The 15,116-nt window shown below is 40.8% G+C and overlaps 1 long non-coding RNA gene across 1 annotated transcript in view; it reads right to left on the minus strand.

Moving 5' to 3' along the window:
* LOC117282425 overlaps positions 1–15,116 on the minus strand; it is a 124,741-nt gene that overhangs the window by 83,341 nt on the left and 26,284 nt on the right. Inside the window, exon 2 of the long non-coding RNA XR_004513161.1 lies at positions 3,113–3,208. This is a non-coding gene — a long non-coding RNA (uncharacterized LOC117282425). The remainder of the gene's footprint in view (positions 1–3,112; positions 3,209–15,116) is intronic.

Below are 15,116 nucleotides of genomic sequence, written 5' to 3' on the forward strand. Positions count from 1 at the left end.
TTTTTAAATATAGTTTAGATGAAACTTGAAATAAGTCTTAAAAAGCATGTATAATAACAATATTAATAAAGCATAAGTTCAACCTGTATTTCTTAGGGGTGATCGACAAGAATCTGAGTTAGGACAAGGACTTCTTGAGTTTTATCATAATTTTCCTCAGTTCCTTCAGGCAAATTTTATGGGAGTACTTTAAATTAGGCTATGGACACTTCCTTCCACATTTTTCCAGCTCAATTTTTATTATAATCCGACCATTCGGGGCTAAACAGCCTGATTTAGCCTACTGACAGGCGAGTAATATCTTAAATTGGATATTTAACAACACTAAAAATATCAAGACTACACAGAGTTCGATGATAGGATGAACTGTGAAGTTGGAAGGATTTGAAAGGAAGTCGTAATGGCCTAAGAGATGTACTTTCCCTATATTTGTATGGAGACGCTCAGAAAACCACGAAAAAACTGTTAGATTAGTCGGGGTCACCGGCCGGATTTCGAGCCGAACAAAACACAAATACAAGTGTAAAACATTGTCACTGGACCAACCTGTGCAGCAAAGGGATTTCATAAAATTCAAATAAATAAGATAAAATTAAAGATGTTCTTCTCAGTTAATTAACCACCACATCGTAAAGACATAATTTGAGTGGAGGTATAGCTCCACCATTCTTGATCTAGGCACTAGACTGAGGTGAGTGGTCAGTTTCACACCCCGGCCGCTTTATCTCCGAGGAAAGAGCCCTTGATATGAAGCTGAGTGGGCCTAATTTCCTCTATGGACGCTGAGGAATAGAGAAAATTCTCTTATTCCTGCCGGGAATTGAACTCCGGCCTTACAACCCATAGCCCGCCACTATATCGGCTGAGCTATCGCGGCTTTAGAGTGAAAATAAATAAAGGAATATATACGAGTACATCATTTCACGGTAAGAAACAAATAAACATGTATATAATTGGGTCGACAGAGGGAAAGTTTTAAATTATAGTTTACTGTACAGGAGACATACACGTATGTGAGTTACGGCGCTAACCGTGCCTGGCCCGGCCGAACAGAGACACGCACACACCCACACTTTACACGACATCTCACCTCGGAATTACAATTCACCTCAAGCTGCAGGAAGCTCTTTCCGTGATGTCGAGACAACAGTTCAGAAAGTTCGATTAGGAGGTCATAAAATTATTTTGCTCCTACAGGAAGCTCCGCAAACACGTACACCGTTGTATTCTTATTTGCATGTAAGACTGGGAGTATAATTAGTTCTTGAACAAAAAAGAATAAATTTTATTTTTATATCTTAACACATCGACCGCCTCTGTGGTCTAGTGGTTATAGTTCCTGACTACAGATCCAGAGGTCTGGGTTAGATTCCCAGCGCTACCACATTTTCTGAGAAGTAGTTGGTCTGGAACGGGGTCCAGAGGATAATTGAGGAGCTATTTCAAGGAAATAGTGGCTCCAGTCTATAAAACCAAAATTAACGGCCTTGGGTAGCCGTTGCGCTGACCACGTGACAACCTCCATCGATAAAGTTTGTACTAACTTCGCCGACAAGCGGCGGTCGCTCGGTCGGTATAGTTCCCTAGCCGACTAAAACCACGGAGTTCGTTTTTGTTTTTATATCTTTAAGGTGGGAACATAGTGTTTGAGAACAGAGTACTGAGGACAATATTTGGACCGAAGAGGGATGAAGTGACGGGAGGTGTGGAGAAAACTACGTAACGCGAAACTCTATAACTTGTAGCCTTTTCCAAGTATAATTAGAACGATCAAGTCAAGGAGGATGAGATGGGCATAGCATGTAACACGATTGGGGAGAACAGAAATACATACATGATTTTGGTGAGAAAGCCAGAAGGAAAGAGACCACTGGGAAGACCAAAACATAAGAAGGTAGATAAGGTTAAAATGGATTTAGAGAGAAAGACTAGGATGGTACAAACTGGATTGATCTGGATCAATATAGGGATTATTGGAGGACTTTTGTGAACACGGTAATGGACCTTCGCGTTCCATAAAATGTTGGTAAAAAGTAAAGTAAAGCTATCCCTGTACCAGGCCGTGAAGGCCCATAGGATTGTGAGACGTTGAGGGTCCCACATTATCTAGAAAATCGGCTCAAAGATGGCGGCAAGGTTGTCAGCCTTAAGCGCCGCCCGCGCTTTACTCCCCAGGAAAATTATTTATTTAATTCTTGGTACTCATTTCTGTTAGAGGCTGAGTAAACCTCAGGGCCATAGTGCAGCTGGAAGGATTAGGTCGATTGAAAAATATCCAATGACTTCATCGGGACTTGAACCCGCGATCTTCCGGCTTGTAGCATAGCCCCTCAACAAAATGTTGGTAAATTCTTAAGTAGCTGCACAACTGGTGGCTTCTCAAGTAGTACTCAGCTGTATGAAGTTAGTTATTGTGTCCTGTGTAAGTACAGGTCTTGCGTTCCCCTGCACAGATATTCCGAAACGGCGTTTTCATACAGAGTTCGGAATCGGAGACAATCGGAAGTTCTAACCTCCGAAAGTCGAAGAAAAATGTATAAAAGTAACCTACTACTTGAAGGGCGCTCAAATTCAAGAGTCTATCTCCGACTTCCAATCAGGCATCAAAACATTTTTGCCTGAGAAAGAGATAATCTATGTAAGGAAGTAGTGCAGATGCTTAGAGAGATATTGCAGGACTTCGAAGTTCTATAGCGATTGGGCCCAAATGTACGGACGAAGTCATAAAATGGAACAAAACATTTTAAATATTCTGTACAGTCGTCTTACGCTACTAAAATATAACATCTGAATTACTTTAAAATCTACATTGGTAGAAATTTTGTTATAAAACAGGCCCACAAAAGTAATTTTATGTTGAGGAAATTATTGGATGTCATAAGATGGTTTATCAGATAAATGCTTTCGTAACATATCGGTTTGCCCCTTAACACTCTACAACTTCTTCGACACCTCTGTATAGTAGGAAGTATAACGTGTTATCTGCAGGCGCTTACTATTTACTCCGTATGTATGCGTTCCTGCAGGCGTGGGATGGTAAAACCAGACAGGTCGTCAAAAAGCATAGGTCAAGTGCACTCCGAGCTTCAATATATATCATGTGTGGTATTACCTGACAACACGCCACGTGACTGGTAGGTAGAGGTGGTGTTTTCCTTATTGATCTCTTGTCCCACACTGATATCTCGAGGAAAATCACGTCCCTAACCTACAAAAGAGAAAATCAATATAATTTTTTGTGCAGTAATAATACTCATATTGTGTTCCTCTGGGTGATGATATCGTATAGTCGGGTAGATTGGGGCAAAAAAGTTTCGGGTAACGTACTGCCTCCATCTTCAGGACTTAACCATAAGGGACACAAATGATTCTATGAGAACATACTGCCCCTACCTTCAAGATATCACCATGTGAATAGGGGCACCAGATTTATCCGAAATCTTAGACGCCATCTACCAGAACACATGATGTCATCACCCACAAGACATGAATATTAATCTTCAGTGGAATGAGACCCTCAAATATTATATAAGAAACAATTGTATTTTCTGAACAAGCAACGAATGAACAAGCCAAAAATCCCTTGAGCAATAGGAGTCAAGGATATACAAATTGTGACATTAAATCTCTAGCCATATATGCTTCTAAGCTACCCCAGTTCCTCTCTTTCATTTGCGCTGCAGGCCCCCCCCCCCCACAAANTAGATATTCGGTAGGACTCCTTGGGTGGGTGATCAGCTCGTCGCAAGGCCTCTACCTGTACATAAACACAGAAAAACGCGCGCGCACACACACACACACACAAACACCAAACATCCACGCCCTGAGTGGGATTCGAATTCACGATCCCGGCTTCAAAGCAAGAGAAGAGAGTGCATGCCTTAGACTGCTTGGCTACAGTGACCGGCATCCGAGTCCCTTTAACAACCTCAAGAACATTTGACTCTTGGTCTTCCAGGTAATTCTTTAACAGTTTTTTTTCTTGCCTAGAGTCTGTACGTATTTCTTTCTTGCGCAAATGTGTCCCTTCCCCACTTCATCAAAATCCTTACCGTGGATCATTGTCATGGCAGAACTACGTGGGCAGTTTAGTGGACGTTCCCTGTTACGTAACAACCTGTTCCCCGGCAACGGCGTCTCCCTTACAGAAGAATATTATTTTAGCTTATCTATCCACAGAAGTAATGAGCAATGCTATGAAACTATCTTGCCATTGGAGGTGATTCCAACTTTGAAACTAACACTTCCCTGCCGGTAACAACACCAACATGGCGGCCGTAAATTAATCTGAGTTCAGTAGCACAAGAAACACTCCATGCAGCATCCCAAAATATTGTGTGCTAAAACGCGTTTAAAAAGACATATGTAAGGGAGATATAATATCATGGCGCCTCTGTTCACTGTTTCTATTAGGGATAATTGACGAAACACTGTTGGAATACACGTTAAATTTGTATGCTCACATAAAAGGATGATACGTATGATGTGATATCATTTTTTGGTGTTGGTGTACGTTAAATATTAGAACAAGACGAAGAAGAGATGTATGTAGGCATTGCGTGACAACGTTCAGAGAGTTGAAATGTATAGTAACAGATATTTTATGGTCAAATTAAGGTCTCTATATGTGTACACTTACAGTTTAATGGTTTATTTTAGGTTTTCTTCAGAAGGAATCATTTGACGGGCAACTTCATGGATACTTGCTTAATATTTTTTGTATCAGGATTCCATCTCGCGGACAATCAGAGTTATTTTTCCTATCGGGATTTGTTTCTGAACACTGTAGACTGTTGCATGAAGAAATATAACATTTGTACGCTAGAACATGGTTTTAATATCAGGACAGGGGGCCGATAGTGGTCTTTCAGCAGCTACAATAGACTTCAAATTGGGGTGTAAACTGATGTTTATGTAAACGCGAGCGATGTATCGATCCAACAACACGAGCCATTGTACTGTTTATTGCTATTCCAGAGACATGAGATCGAATCTCAGAAGACGTTTCGTGACTGAGTTTCAGGGTTTCGTGTTATATGCTGATCATGTGTGTTTAATAGTTAAAGCAGGGATACACAAAATGTGTAGAAATGTGGCAGAAATTGTAAATAATAAAAGTAAACCATATATAAATTAGGATAAATGTAAATTTACATTAGGATAATATTGTGACGAATAGACCCAATGCTAGGCAATGTCTGAGTATTCCGCGGCAAAGAATACGCAACACTAGAGGACAACCGTTGTTAGGCGATCGATGTATTTTCTGCGTGGTACGACCCGAGGCCATATAACGAGAAATCAGCAACAACTGACAGTTCAGTTCATTTGGGAGTATGAATAGCCCGAGAGTGTAGTGGATTAGCGCGGTCAGAATTCGAGAATGTCTAATCGAAAATAGTGATGTGTGAAATGTTGTAAAAAGTTGTATAAATGTCCAATAAATTCGATCATCAAATCCAAAACCCGTTATTAGTAGTCACGCAAAACCCTAACATGTGACAATATTAAAATGAATCTTAGAGACAAAAGATTGGGTGGTATAGACTGGTTCAATCTGGCTCAGTGGAGGGTTCTTGTGCACACGGTAATGAAGCTTCGGGTTCCATAAAATGTTAGGAAATTCTTGAGAGGTTGCACAACTGGTGGCTTCTCAAGAAGGGTGACAAGCTGAAAGCTTGTCTTCATAGTGTCCACGAACATTGGTACTTATAATGCATAATCAGGTCACCTGTACCTGCAACCCGAAGGATCTACCGTACCGTTTTTCGTCTGTTATAAAAAATGAGGCTGGACTCTGTATAGTTGGTTGTTTATCGTTTATTCAAAGATAACATCAGTAGCTTAATCTAAGTAACAATAAATTTTAGCAGGATAAGTGAAAGATAAACTAGAGTGGGTGTGGAAGCAAGAACTCATTACCTAATTTGATGTATTATTTCCGAGTTTTCATGATGAACTGAAGAACACTAGGAAAATTTTCAGTAAGGATAACCGATTTCTGACTACCTGAATAAGGAACTGAGTGGTGGGCTCTGCAGACTGAAACATATAATTGCAAAGCGACTTCACTTACGTCTACCAGTGTTAATGGCATGGGAAGGAACCATGGCCATCACCAACACCTCATTCCTCCATCACTTGAAATTATTCTGATTATTTCAGTTCAATTTAAATGCCAAACAAACTGACGAAGTATCCTCTCCAAATATCTAGCGTCTTGTTCTCTGAAGTGACCTTGAGGAGGCTTTTATATTGACTAATACCGACTTTACTAACACTTCCTTCCACATCATTGTATCTGCTTCCGGTTCATTTCTTCTCAGCATTTTATTTTCATACGCTTTTCTTTCTTCTTTGAAAGCAGAAATCTTTTTGTATACAGGAAACATATCGTCACATGTTTATGGTTCCGTGACCAATAATAACGGGTTTTGGATTGGATAATTGGATTTATTAACACCTTCTTTTACAGTCTCTCTTAATCACAATCAATCTTTAACCGAACCCTTCTCCTCGACTGCCGAGGACTTACTCCATTCTCGTCCTTATTCTTTTTCTATTCTCATTTTATTTGGTTCTGTACCACTTACAAACTCTCGAGGTGGACCCATAGAGAACATGTCCGTTGCCTAGCATTGGATGCCCTCTATTGTTAGTTACGTATTTGTTGTAGGCTTCACCAGCAACGGGCTGCTTACAAAGAATATGTCTCCGAGAGCACGTGTTTATCGAGCCGTTGCCTAGCAGTAGGACGATACGTCACAATATATCAGTACTCTTTACACTTAATCGCGACCTTTTTAAACACAATGACATGGAGAATTCTTATTTAACCTTAGCGTGTGTTACCCGAGTTTGTCCTGCTTTTTCATTACCTCTGCTAGCGTTTAATGTAACTTCTGTGTTATTTTAGTTAAACAAATATGTTCTACCTTCACAATTTACAGAGCGACATTGAATAAACCAATAAAAGTCATTACTCATGTTAACTTTAACGACGCCAATGAACAATAGAACTTTGCATAGTAGCCAGCTCGACCGGGGGTTTCAGGCGTGATCTGTCCTCATTACTCACAGCGGAGCGAGGGCTATGTGAACCACCCTCTCGCATCCTCTCTGTGGAAAAAAGTTCACACACGCATTTCAGTAATTTTATTCCTAAATGCAGGAACTTTGCTGAAGGATACCTTAGACTTTCAAATATTCCAAAATGCAGTAATTACGAACATAGAATATTAACAAATTTAGCAACAGAATGACGCTCTAGCAGTAGAACATAAATTTTCGACATCAATAGCAATAACGCATTTGTTTAGATCACTGCGGTCCTAAATGTTTAATATTCTACATTTCATAGCATTTTTATTATCTCTTAGAATAAAGTAAAGACACAGAAACAACCACCAAACATATTATAAAATTATTCGATTCGATTTCTTAGTATTCATAACTTTGAAAAGCACGTGAGACTAAGGCGTATGTGGGTGGACAATATTAGAATGAATCTTAGAGAGATAGGATGGGATTGTATGGATTGGATAGATCTGGCTCAGGATAGGGACCGCTGGAGGGCTCTTGTGAACATGGTAATGAACCTTCGGGTTCCATAAAATGCTGGGAAATTCTTGAGTAGCTACAGAATTGGCGGCTCCTCCAGAAGGGCTCCGTGAGTAAGTAAGTGAGTAAAATATTAAAACAGGTTACTCGGCGGCTAAGTATGTTTCGTTGTAATCGAGAATGTCGAACTGCCAGTGATGGGGGTTTGCTGTCCTCAATATTTTAAGTCGTGTTTGATTTGCACTCTTCTTGTTGCTATGTGAGGGATTGAGCATTTCGTGGCTATTGAGCTGTGTTTTTATTCCTCGTGGTCATGACAATAATATTGTGGCAATGGTTCCGTATTATTGTTATTGTTGTATTGACTGCCCCATTTGAAACTACGTTATGACACACAACGGGATGCATATTTTACAAATGAATAACAAATGTTTCCGAAATTATTCTTCTGAAATTTTCAACGCAAATCTAATTTATATTTATTATTGTTGTTACAACATACGACCGAATAGAACTTTGAAACATTTTCAGATAATTTATTGTGACTTTATTACAAATATTTTGTATCACACTTTGCTGTTACACAGAACTGTTCTGACTCCAAATTCAGGATTCAATAATCAGCATCATTCATGGAGCAGAGCCTTTCTTGAGAAGCCGCCAATTGTTCAGCGACTCAAGAACTTCCCAGCATTTTATTGAACTTGAAGATTCATTACCGTGTTCACAAGAGAGCTCCAATGGTCCTTATCTTGAGCGAGATCAATCCAATCCATACCATCCCGTTCTATCTCTTTAAGAGACATTTTAATATTGTCCACCCACCTACGCCTTGGTCTTCCCAGTGGTTTCCTTCTGACTTCACATTGCAGAAGTTCCTTCATGCTTCGCGCTGTGAGATTTGCAAATCTGAATTTCCTTATGAACAGTTTAAATGAAATCTTGACGGGCAATTTAATGCAGGGTCCTCTCTCCTTACCTCTCTGTCTCTCTCTCTCTCTCTCTGAGGACTGGGAGCAATTGGAGGATGTTCCAGAAGAAAATAAGGAGCAGAACAGTGGAGCCTGAAGGTAAGAAAGTAAGAAGGAATACAAAAATTACACGAAGGTAACCATTGCAATGTTCATTGGACTTCGAGGGTGGCTGATTAAGTACGTTGAAATAGTCTGGTTTTCAGGAATCGTGCGGGAATTGCGTATTTTATGGCAGAGCAGAAGTGGGCACGTGGAAATGTGATATCAAAACAACTATAAAGAGACCGATAATGATCATACGAAGGGGGCTGTAATCTCCACAACAACATGCAATTTATGGAACAGTTGGGTGTATGCTCTCTGTCTAGGGAGTTCCTGGAAAGGGAAGTTAGTTTTGAAACCAAGTACGGTAACAGATTACGAAAGAACGTGTGCATGTTTCTCTGTTACAGTAATTTAAAAACTGAAATGGATTACATTTAGAATCGAATTATCACGTCATAATTATTATCGCGTGATAATTGTATTCGCAAGGTACACGGTTCGAATCCAACCTGATTTAATTATTATCTTAAGAAAGATTTGTCATGATTTTCTTCAGTCACTGCTCATGAATTCCGGGATGTTACCTTGAAACACTCGTCGAACGTAAATTTCGGAATCATTATTTTGGCATATAAGAGATTCCTGGTATTTCATTCGACAACTCACAACCAACGCAGCTGAAACAAAACCATTAAATAATTCACAAATTATGGAACCTTGTACGCCTCAAGATGACCAAAGAGACAGTTCGAAACATGTAATGTTGCCATAAACAGCTAATAAAAATAAATGTTAACACAGTAGTGCCTATTTTGTCTTTTTCAGAACTACTGTTGTGTAACGAAGTTGGTTGAGGCACTATGCTACAAGCCGAAAGGTCGCTGGATTTTTCAATTGCCCTAATACTTCCAGCCGTACTATGGTCCTGGTGTTGACTCAACCTCTAAGGGAAGTGAGTACTAGGAATCTTCCTGGGGCAAAGGGCGACTAGCGTGTAAGGCTGAAAACTCACCGCCATCTGTGAGACGACTGTCTAGAGAAAATGTGGGAGTCTCGACGTCTCACTACCCTATGGACTTCCACGGTCTATTACAAGAATAGCTTTACCTTTTAAGTTTCATTATTGTGTGACCCATTATATACTTTTCTTATGGAATCAAATGCATAATATTTAAAGCCACAAACATATGTTCTTAAAATGTACATGTCTTACATCAAGCATATCCAAATTTAGAACCAGTTGCATATTAAAATCATAATTCCTCCAACAGAAAATATTAATATTTTTAGAACCTTAATTGCCGGTTAATATAAAGAAAATGACTACACATTTTCAGTATCGATATGAAATATACACCGCGTGGATTCCTGAGAAAATCAAGTGCCTGAGTATTTCTGAAGTGCAGACTAGAGATATGTATTGCTAATCTTACGCGAGAACAGACTCATAGAAAATATTTAATGTGTGTTACTCTCACACTAAGTGTAATTTTTTGTAATGCTAGTGGGGTGGGACTAAGTCCCTTGTATTGCGTCCATTTCTGGCCTACTCTACCAGCCCCAGATGATAGGTGAGGGTGATTGTGGAGCAATTGGTGGAATGAAGATTGGCAGGGGAAGCAGAAGTACTCGGAGAAAACCTGACCCAGCACCGCTTTTTCCACCAAATATCCCACTTGACCAGACCCGGGATGCCAGCGGCTAACCGCTTGAGCTATGGCGAGGCCATTTTACACTAGGTGTGAGCGCAGGTACCAAAATGTACTGCTCATCTTCCGTGAGAAGACATTGCTAGAAAATCAATAGCCTGTGTTACATTCATACTGGGTGTTAGTGCAGGTTACAGACGTAAGTTGTTAATCTGATGCTACAACAGGCTGCCAGAGAGGGATAAATAACATTCACGCAGGGATGTCCACGCTATTTTGTTCCCACTTGCAAAGATGAAATTTATTTCCCTGACGTTTACAGAGAAAGATCCTGTTTAATTCCTAACCGAATAAAATGTGGACACTGTTTCACAAAATCACAGTTTTTATAAGAGTTTCTTTATATGTTTTGAAGATAAATTTCGTAATTAAGCCAAACATGGCCTCCGGCACTGAACGCCCATATATTGCCTAACTTATTAGCTGGATTTTAACAACATTATCATTCCAGCGAAACGCGTAATTCACGAGCATGCGCACGCGTCACCTAAGGGGAAGTTATTCAAAAAGGGAAACTCACAAAAGAATTGGATGAAAGAGGGGGCAAGGGGAAGTGCAAGGAGCACAGGCGCCGACAACACTTCAAAGCTGCTCCAGAATTACAATTCCATATTCGTTTTGCAGTGGCTCGCTTATATTCAGAATCGAATAGAAAATTTAAATTACAGCAGTCACTCACATGCCTGCGGGCCGCGCTCTGTACCGACCTGCAAGCTCAGTACAGAGTTATCACGTGCTGAAGGCTTCCGCTCTATTAGGCCGGCCATATTTTTGAGGATGCGATCTGACCTCGTGTAGTTTGGCAGAATTCTATCGAAGTTTAGAAGGAACGTACTGCCTCTGTCTTCAGGATAAAAGACTGTTGGGTATGTGTACCTGCTCCTTGAATCTCTAATTTTCAGCCATTCTCTGAAGCCTCTCTTTTCGAAAATCTCTCCTGCCCTGAAGATGGAGACAGGTCATGTGACACGGCGTCACACCCCAGAAGACAGTAATATTATTAGTTTTGTTGTTGGTTGGAAGTTGAATTTACTGTAAGATTGCTAACATGTATCACCAAACCCATTTTTAGTAACCTCTGGATAGCAGATATAATTCATTTTATTGCGTGATTTCTATTTTGGTTCCTTTTGGTGATTCAATTTAATACAAGGTAAACTGTTCACGGGATGTGACCCAGTGGTGTGGTAGATCTTTACCGACGTTTAGGAAGTATTGTCAGCATCTTCAGACTATTCTTAGAACGATGAAGATGAAGGCAGTAGGTTCTTCCATAACACTGGGAAAGATCTACCAGAATACACGGCGTCCCATCGGTCCATGTGAAACTAGAATCTACTATTTCGTCATCATATCTTAACTGATTATGCGAATCGCTTGTTCCGACCTGTAATACTTTTACATTATCTTCCAGTTTCTTCTTGGTTTTCCTGTGTTCCGTCTAATGGGCGATATTTATTGGCTTGAAGTGGAATTTGAGTCTGTTTCAACCATTTCAATTTGGCTTTCCATTTGTCTCTATATTCTGTAATGTTTTATATTAAGGGAAGGCGCTCAACTCATTTCGTGTGCCTTCATTTTTTCACTGATTTGCCTTAGCGGAACTTTTGACAGTTCTGAATTATTTCATTTCTGCGGCTTGAATATGTTCCGGTTTCTCTTCTTCAGCGTACATGCTTCGTTGTAATATAAGCCTCTGGGACCGCCACAGCCTTACAGAAATTGAAACCTATCTCTTTCCTAGTTTTCTCTTTAATCTTCTCAAATTTTCCCCATATATCCTTCGAAATGTATATGTTTTCTTATTTAAATCTTCATCATAATTATGCGTAAAATTAGAGCTTAAGTAATTAAAATCCAAAATGTACTCTCTTTTTTTTTTCCCTGGCACCAGAGCCCCAGTGGGCCTAGGCCTACCTCCATGAACTTCTCCGTTCAATTCGGTTTTTCTAGATCTTACACATTCGGTAGGACTCCTTGGGCGGGTGATCAGCTCGTCGCACAAAAACAGAAAAACGCACACACACAAACTAAACATCCATGCCCTGAGTGGGATTCGAACCCACGATCCCGGTTTCCAAGCGAGCGAAAACAGTACATGCCTTAGAACCCTCGGCTACCGTGACCGGCCAAAATGTACTCTATAGTTGAATTATTGTCTAACTTTGTTTCTGATGGAATTGAGTATCTTCCTCGAAAACTTATAACTTTCGCCTTCATACCAAAAATTTTAAAATTATAATATTATAATTTATATTCCCATTTAATGCAATTACATTTCTGATTTTATTGTTGATATTTAAATGTAGTTCGTGAATTATTATACCCGCTGTTTAATTTTTACAATGTGTAGCCTCACAAACTCCGTGGCCTGTAGTCCGCAAGGGAACTATACCGACCGCGCGACCGCCGCTTCTCGGCGAAGTTAGTGCCCACTTTTGCGGATAGAGGGTGTCACGTGGCCAGCGCAACGGATTCCCACGGCCGTTAATCTAGGTTTTCTAGACTGGAATCAGCTAACACAAACATACGTAAAATAGAAGCCAGTATGGAGACAAGACCGAGAAAATGGTCAGTTGCCTCCCGAAATTTAAAAGCGCTCTACCCCGATAACGAAAGATAAATACATCATTTTGGCTCGAAGCGTGAAATGGATCATAGTCCGGATCTGATAGTTGTAATATCAATTATACTGTGTAATTTCTGCAATATATTTTCGAAATGGACGGAAACACAGGGTTTTATAAATTATAAAAGGGGAATATCATAACTTGGGGTGACCATTCATGATTTTAACATGAAAAAAGAAAGAGACGAGTCAGTTCGAAACTGAAAAAAAAAATCAAAGTTTATCTAAACGAGGTTAAGAATTGTAGACTTTACGTTTCTTTTCCGTTATATTTATGTCATGTCTTTGAATGATGAATAGGCAGAAGAAAACTATATTATTAAATTCAGAAAAATTCTAAAAGGAAACATACTGGAATACAAAATTAACTGATGTCAAAACAATTCAGATGCTAGACAATACACGTAAATAACTAAGAATACCTTCATTTCACCATACTCCAAGAATTTATACAGTAAAAAATAAACGACATTGCAATTAGATTCGTATGTTTTTTTTTGTTTCTAGTGAGGTGGGGCTAAGTCCCTTGTACTGCGGCCACTTCTGGCCTATTGTACCAGCCACAGATGATAGGTGAGGGTGATTGTGCGGCAACTGGTGGAATAAGATTGGCAGAGGAAACCGAAGTACTCGGAGAAAACCTATCCCACGACCATTTTGTCCACCACAATTCCCACTTGACCAGACCCGGGATCGAACCCGGGCCGCCGCGAAGGGAAGCCAGCAACTAACCGCTTGGGCTATGGCGCGGCCGTCAGCTTCGTGTGTTACTCATGTAATGGATACAAGAAATGCGGCTAGAATTTTTCTGTTGGAATATCTCTTCTCCTCCTCCATTCCTTCCTGTTCATTTTCCGTTTTGTTATTCCTACATCCTCCCAAGAAAAAGAAACGAATGCAATGCATCAAGGAGCAATTTTGATGAAGCGGTGACGACTGCCCCTCGTATTCCGCAAGTGCTCAGTATGAGTCTCGCCCGGAACTTCTTTGTGGGTCTACTCTGTCCTAGCAAAATACTTGGACATTACCACATTCCTTCCACGTCCTGTACACTTTATTCTACCAATCCAAACAACTGACATCCATATTAAATGAAGTTGTCCCCGAGTTTAATTAATTACGCAATACGCCATCAAGACGTATGGGGAACTAAAAGTATAGCTCCATTCATCCTTAACCTCGGCATTAGGTGCAGGTAAGCGGGAGGCTTCTCGGCCTGGCCGCTTTAACCCAGGGGAAAGAGCCCTGGTACTCATTGGATAGGAGGCTGTATAGGCCCCAGAGCCGATCTGGACGCCGAGGAAGTCAGAAAAGTCTCATGTTCCTGCCAGGAAGCGGACTCCAATTCCACGTCCTTCCAGCCCCTAACCCACTTCTTTACCGACTGAGCAATCTCATTCATTCATGTTTCCTTTTCTTCTCTTAGGAGCACTGGGCATCTGTGAAACTCTTCGTTTGACTTCAGTTTCGTAATCTTACAGACAGTCGGTAGGACTCCTTGGACGAGGGATGAGCCTGTCCAATGGCCGCTACTTATGTAAAGGTAAAGCTATCCCTGTAACAGGCCGTGGAGGCCCATAGATTTGTTGAGACGTCGAGGCTTCCACATTTTTTACAGACAATCGACTCACAGACGGCGGTAAGTTTGTCAGCCTTACGCGCCGGCCGACCTTTACCCCCCACGAACATTCCTGGTACTCATTTCTGTTAGAGGCTGAATCGACCCCAGGGCCATAGTGCGGCTGCAAGGAGTTGGTATACTGGGAAAAAATCTACCTCATCTGGACTCGAACCCGCGACCTTCCGGCTTGTAACATAGTGCCTCAACCAACTACGCTACCGCGTGCCCCCCCGGTACCTACACAGGACAAAATAAACAGAATAAACGCAGATATACACCCATGCCTCGAGTGGGGTTCGAACCAAAGACCCCAGTATTAGAGCAGGTGAAGACAGACCGCCATTGAGCACTGAGCTATCTAAGCTCTCAGTGAATAAAACGAAAGTTTCGAGGATTTGATCGATTAGGAACACGTGGAGAGCTGCAGCAGAAGAATCCAATATCCTCTGAGGCAGCGTAACAGCACTCAACAGCCAGCAGCTCGAGAAATGTTTAACAGACAGGCTACACTTATAAGAACAGGAGGCGTAAACAAGAATGCGTGACAATTCTGAAGTCGACCTGTTCAGCGCCAGAGA

Source organism: Cryptotermes secundus, unplaced genomic scaffold (genome assembly GCF_002891405.2).
Source record: "Cryptotermes secundus unplaced genomic scaffold, Csec_1.0 scaffold1158, whole genome shotgun sequence".
NCBI classification, from domain to species: domain Eukaryota; kingdom Metazoa; phylum Arthropoda; class Insecta; order Blattodea; family Kalotermitidae; genus Cryptotermes; species Cryptotermes secundus.